Genomic DNA, 6000 nt, shown 5'->3' with positions numbered 1-6000 from the left:
GTTTCAGTGCATCTGTCTCCGGTGACAGCTCCATAGCTTCTCCCTGACTCTGCCTTCTTCCTTCCAGCATTCAGTTTTCCCTGCCTAGCTAAGTTCTGGCTTGCTCTAGGTCCAAAGCAGTCCTTTATTAACCAATGGTATTCATAGCATACAGAGGGGAATCCCACATCACCTTCCCTTTTCTGTTTAAATAAAAAGGAAGGCTTTAACTTTAACATAGGAAAATTACATATAACAAACAAGTAAGAATTACAGTTATAATATTTATATCTACTTTATCTTTGATCATATCTAAGGAAAACTATAACTATAACCATTTATTCTTCAACTCCATCAAAGACTCTGGAAGGATATAATGTTACCTAAGTAAACAGGAAGTGCATTGTAAGCAACTTCCAAAACTCTAGAATTGATAGAGATATCTTGCTGCCTAGACAGTCACTCAAAGTTCTTTTGTACCATTGGGGCGTCCATCTTCAGCCTAGAGGCTCATAGTATCCAACAGACTTTTCCATGAAGCAGGAAATTTGAAAGACAGTTCTGCCTATATTGGCAGTTTGTCAGTCACTTTCTTCTGTGTCCTGAAGAATGTCTGGCAGACTCTTTCATGAAGCAGGGATCCCGAAGGACCATCTCAACTTTAGGCAAGTTCAGCAGTCATTTCTCTGTGGGTGCTACATGTCCAGTTCACATAGCATACCATCAAGCAGTCCAGGCAAGAGCAATATCTTGCCCAAATGGCTAGCAAACTCCATAAGGAGCCTCTTCGATGTACATCTTCCTCTTGAAGTAGAGTGGTGCTGCCAGAAGCAACTTTGTTTCATTGTCATGAAAAGTCCTAAGTTCTTAAAACATTTTAAATCCCATATTTTGTAGGTCTCTGAAAGATTTGAAAAATATCTATCTAACTGAAATATATCTCTATATATCTAGAAAACCTAACTAACATGACTACAAGCTTGACTATTATAGATGACTATTAACCTATATTTCTTAATTATATATTACACTTTTAAATGAGCTGCACAAACACAATGCCTTAATTAAGAACAGAAGTATACATAAAATAAAATTGATGTTAAATTTGTATTAATAAACCAATATCCATATCAATGCAAATCTCTATAGCATATCCCCCTTCAAATGTAAACAAGCATTTATGCACAATATTTGGGAATATGGGCATAGTTCTCTCCAAACTCCTTCCTGCTGTTTACTGGACAAAATAATTTTTTGAGGGGTATCCAAGGTAACCTTTCAGTGGGTCTTGGTCCATCAAACCACATTAGTCTGGAAGGATTCCACAGGTTCTCATCCTCTGTGGAAGCAAAAAGAAGAACCTCTTTTCCAAAGCAACATATTCTTATACCCAAATTTTGAAAACAAGATACCTTTAAAGTATATATGTTGGCTACTTAGCTTCTTCACAGTCAAAAAAATTCAAAGAAAACACATTAATATACATAATCCAGGCTCTCTGTGAATTTTCCATCTTTATGTGGCTTTTCTTACTCTATTTCTTTTTAATATTTATTTTATATCTTTACTCCTTTAATCTATGACTGTTCTCTGTCTCTTTAAAGACTTTGTTTACTTTTTTATAAACCATTTACTTCTTTTGTAACCTTCTATACTCTTTTTCTTTTTCTCCCAAGCCTACATACATTTTTAAACGCATTGTGTCTCATTTAGAGGCCTTCTATGTCTGAATCTGTCCTATTGTGTATCTGTGATCCCTTTCTGTCCTAGAGAGCTTTTAAGATGGTAAGCAGCATGGTTGCAGAGGCCCTGGGTGCTGGGTTTACCTCTCTCTGCTTTTCAAAATGGTGGAAATACCATTATTGCCAGCTCTGGGACCACCAGGTAGGAGCCACACTCACCACTTTAACTCTGAGAAGGAGCATGCAGCACAGAAATCCTTTTTTATCTGAGCAACAGCTAAATCTGCCATGCAGTGCAATGCACGGTCTGGAAATATCTCTGTGTATGGTGGCAGGAATTCGGCATGCTCTTCTGCCTGTGCAAGCCTACTAGACCTGATCCCACTGCCTGCCCAGGCAGGGAGCGCTGAGCCGTAGGCATGCTCTCAGCGACTTTGCTCCTGACCTCGAGTGGGCACACAAGCACCTGGGCCTACAAATGCCATCCAAGTGTTCATCCTCCTCAGCCAGAGTTTGCAAAATTTACCTAGCTGTTCTCTACTGGTAAGCGGAGCGTGTATCTTAGACACAATACATGTGAATCTCTAGCTAAGGAGACATCTAAGAAAACTGGTTTGTAAGTTCTACCACTTATAAAATGTAGAAGGTGATTTTATCAATGGAAGAGGAGGAAGCAATAAGACTGCGACGGCCAAGACTGCCTTGTCTGTATACATGCAGCCACTGGAAGCCGGAAGAGGGAAGAGATAGATTTCCCTGAGAGCTCCCAGAGCGATAAGCCTTGCTGACACTTTGATTTCTGGCCTCTAAAACTAGAAGAGAATCAATTCTGTTGTTGTAAACAGCACTGTTTCTTTGTTTTCATTTAGGGCTGCAGCCCTGGAGCTGAGGATAGTAGGTGAATCATGGCCTGCAGTTAGCTTTGCCCAGAGTCAGCAAGAAAACTCGCACTGGGCAAAAGACATGATTAAAACTCTGTTTCTCCTCCCACACCTTTTGTCTGTCAGAAACGGTGCCTGCCGAGGTCAGGGGTGGCTGCCCTCTCTCACTGTGCCCTCAGCACTTTGGATTCAGGTGTTGGTCCCTCCTTCAATACAAACTTTCTGGCTCTCTATGGGAAAGAGAAAAGTCAAGTCAAAAGAGGCAAACTTCACTTTGGCTCACGGTTTCAGAGGTTTCTTTCCGTGGTTTTGCGCCTCCATCTCTTTTAGGCATGTGGCAAGGAAGAGACCTCATGATGGAAGGGAAACTGTTCACCTTGTGCAGACAAGGCAGAGACTGGGAAGAGGAAGAGAGATGTGGGAAAGAGGACCGGATACACATCTCGCAGCCTTCTTCTAATTACCATCTAGCTTCTAACAGTCCTTTCAGTGGCAAACTCATCAATGGACTAATCCACAGGTGAGGTCATCACCCTCATGAGCGATCCAATCACATCTGAACTGTACCACCCTCTGAGGGGCAGGTCTTTTAAGTCTTTGGGGGCTGGCTTCATTCAAAACAGCAATAAGCAGTCCTGTGTTCTCTGTTCCCTCCCCCTTGTTTTTCCTTCTCGGTCTCTTGGTATTTTGTCCCCTGCGAACCGCCTCATCAGCACTGGGGTCCTACTGGAGCTCAGTCCCAGCAAACTCTTCTCATTTTCCTTCTCTTCTTACTCTGTAGACTTTGAAATATCTGTCTGTTTCCATTGGCTTGGTATGAAGCCATGGACTCCCAAATTTATACTGCCAGCTCAGATTTCTTTTTTAAGCTTCAGATCTATATTTGCAGCTGCTTACTTTATATTTTCACTTGGATGTCTCATACTTGTCAAACTTAGCCTGTCCCCTCCCCCCGCTCACCCATGGCCCCTCTAATGGATCTTACCCTTTTAAATATCCTCTTGCTTCCTTGGTTGTTTTTGCAAGCTTTCTGGAATCATGCCTCCCTTTCATAATCAGCTTCAATCCACTTCAGAAGCCCAACCCTCCTGCCTCTCGGATGTGACACACGCGTGTGGTCTTTTCTCCGTGCTCACGGCTAACATTCTAACCTGAACTGTGACCACCTAGCCAATAGTGGCTAAATGTAGCTCCCCGTTTCCTCTGCTTCCCTCCTTGCCCTGCTCCTTTGGATACAAGGGGAAGTTGCCATTATTGAAACTGTGAACCCCGTCATGAGCCTTCTTGCTTTAAACTCTAATGGTTTTCAATTACAATTAGTCTAAAATGCAAATTTGTCTCTAAAGCTCTGAATCTGCTGTGTGGGGTCTGCTATCATTGCTGTTTAGGGATAAAGAATTTATTCTATCAGCTGTCAGGAATGTGGCTTGCTGCCAGTGTTCAGCTGGATGTTCCCCCAGAGGATTCTGTTTCTCTGCATGATAGTTCCTCTTCTGGGGTAGCCTTTATGTAATGACTGACAGATGATAGGGGGGGGGGTGTGATAGAGAAGCCCAATGATTGGGGTGGGGGGTGATAGAGAAGCCCAATGATTGGGGTGGGGGGTGATAGAGAAGCCCAATGATTGGGGTGGGGGGTGATAGAGAAGCCCAACTCTTTGCTCATCAACATGGATTTAGTTTACTTGAACAGTCATCTTATACCAATAAAGCATAACAGGTCAACTTGTCTCTTTGTTGTCTCTTGCTTCTTCTCTCCCCTTCCGTGGATGCTGATTTCGTTTCTTTAGAAACCATTCCCTACACTAGCCTCCATCTTGACGTGCTCTGTGGAAACCCAATGGTGGCAATTTATGAATGAGACAACAAAAATCAAGGGAGATAATGATTTCATTATCATCTTTGATGTTCAGATTATGTCTCAATCTGTCAATAATAGGTGCAGACATCAGGGGCTCTTTTTAGGAAGGATATAGAGCATGACTGAGGACACTTGTGGTGGCAAGAGCCTGAAAGTCTTGTCATAAGACAGTGGACAGATAAGAGATCTAGTTACCAGGAGTGGTACCCATTGAACAAATACACAGTCACTACCTTTAGACTTTAAAAGCTGTCAATGAGACAAAAACCTCATCTCATATTACTCCAGGGACTGGGATTAGGATCCACAGGATACAGGTTTGGGCTCAATGGGAGGATGATACTTCTCATTTTATGAGACTTGTGTGGCCCTGTCCCAGGGACAAAGTAGCAGGAGGTGCTGAGCTGAAGGAATCACTGACCAGATGACTAGGCTCTCTATGACAGTGATCTATGACTTCCTGCTCTAGAACATGGCTCCATAAAGTACCCGACAATAGCTGTATTCTGACAAATGGGTTTCATAGTCAAGTGAATTTGGGAGAAGGGGCAGCTGTGTTAGGCAACTTATTTTTCGTCATAAGGTTTCCTGCAGTTTGATGCACACAAAGTGCTTTGTGAAACCACATGGAGACCACCTAGCACTTAACGTCATTCAGAAGCCATTTATTGCAAGGGCTAGCTAGTCAAATGAACAAGGCAAAGTTTTGTGGGATCTCCTTCAAGGGGTTCTGTCTTAGACCATTATTTTTGTTGCTGTTGTTTTCAGTGCTGGGACTGAACCCAGAGCTTCAAACACAGTATCGATGAGCGGTGTCCCCTCCAGTGTTTGGAGCACTGCACTTCTCAGTTGGAGCCCATAAACATGAAAGTGTTGGTTGTTGGGAACTCGCAAGTGGTGTCCCTGAAATTCTGAACGTTGCCTAAAAATTTCCATTTCTCTCAGAGGGCCCCCTTCTTTGCACTTGTTCTTGGGAGCCCCTCTTGTCAGAATCAGTCTGCAGAGCAGACCAAAGCTTAGCTTTCCTCAGCTGCCACACCAACTCTTCTTCAGATAGACCAACAATTTGGGATGTTCATAAGGCCCCTGGATGAAGAATCACTCCAAATCATTTATAGATGGGTCACACAATTGGGAGACTATTAGCTACTTTGGTGAAAATCTGTAACTTCAGAGAAGGATCAAGCAAGCAAATTTTGCTTCTCTTGCATCAGCCAAGGTCACTTACATTTTGTGCTATCCAAACGTTATTGTCAGCCCCAATTACCCAGCTGTCTAATCAACACCCATAATTAATTCTCTCCACTCACTCCCCTCTATTCAGTGCTTACAATGGTGATGCAGCCACCTCCAAAGGAAGGAAGAAAGGGCCAGTGCAGCCAGGCTCTAGCTCACGTGTATCTTAATAATTTTTCTTTGTGGTTTCATGTGATCCCCGTTTCAAATATGTGGCAATTGGTTTATTCTTTCAGTGAAGTGGAAAGTGTTCAGAAGACCCAGTCAAAAGTGTCAGGGAAATCCTACAACCTGGAAGGACGGGCAGCTCTGATTATTTCCTGACCATGGTACTTTCTGAAATAGAGATGTGTGTATGCCCC

Source organism: Microtus oregoni, unplaced genomic scaffold (genome assembly GCF_018167655.1).
Source record: "Microtus oregoni isolate MIOR12 unplaced genomic scaffold, Mior012 000017F_ref0000208, whole genome shotgun sequence".
Taxonomy (NCBI): Eukaryota; Metazoa; Chordata; class Mammalia; order Rodentia; family Cricetidae; genus Microtus; species Microtus oregoni.
This window is presented reverse-complemented; position numbering follows the sequence as displayed.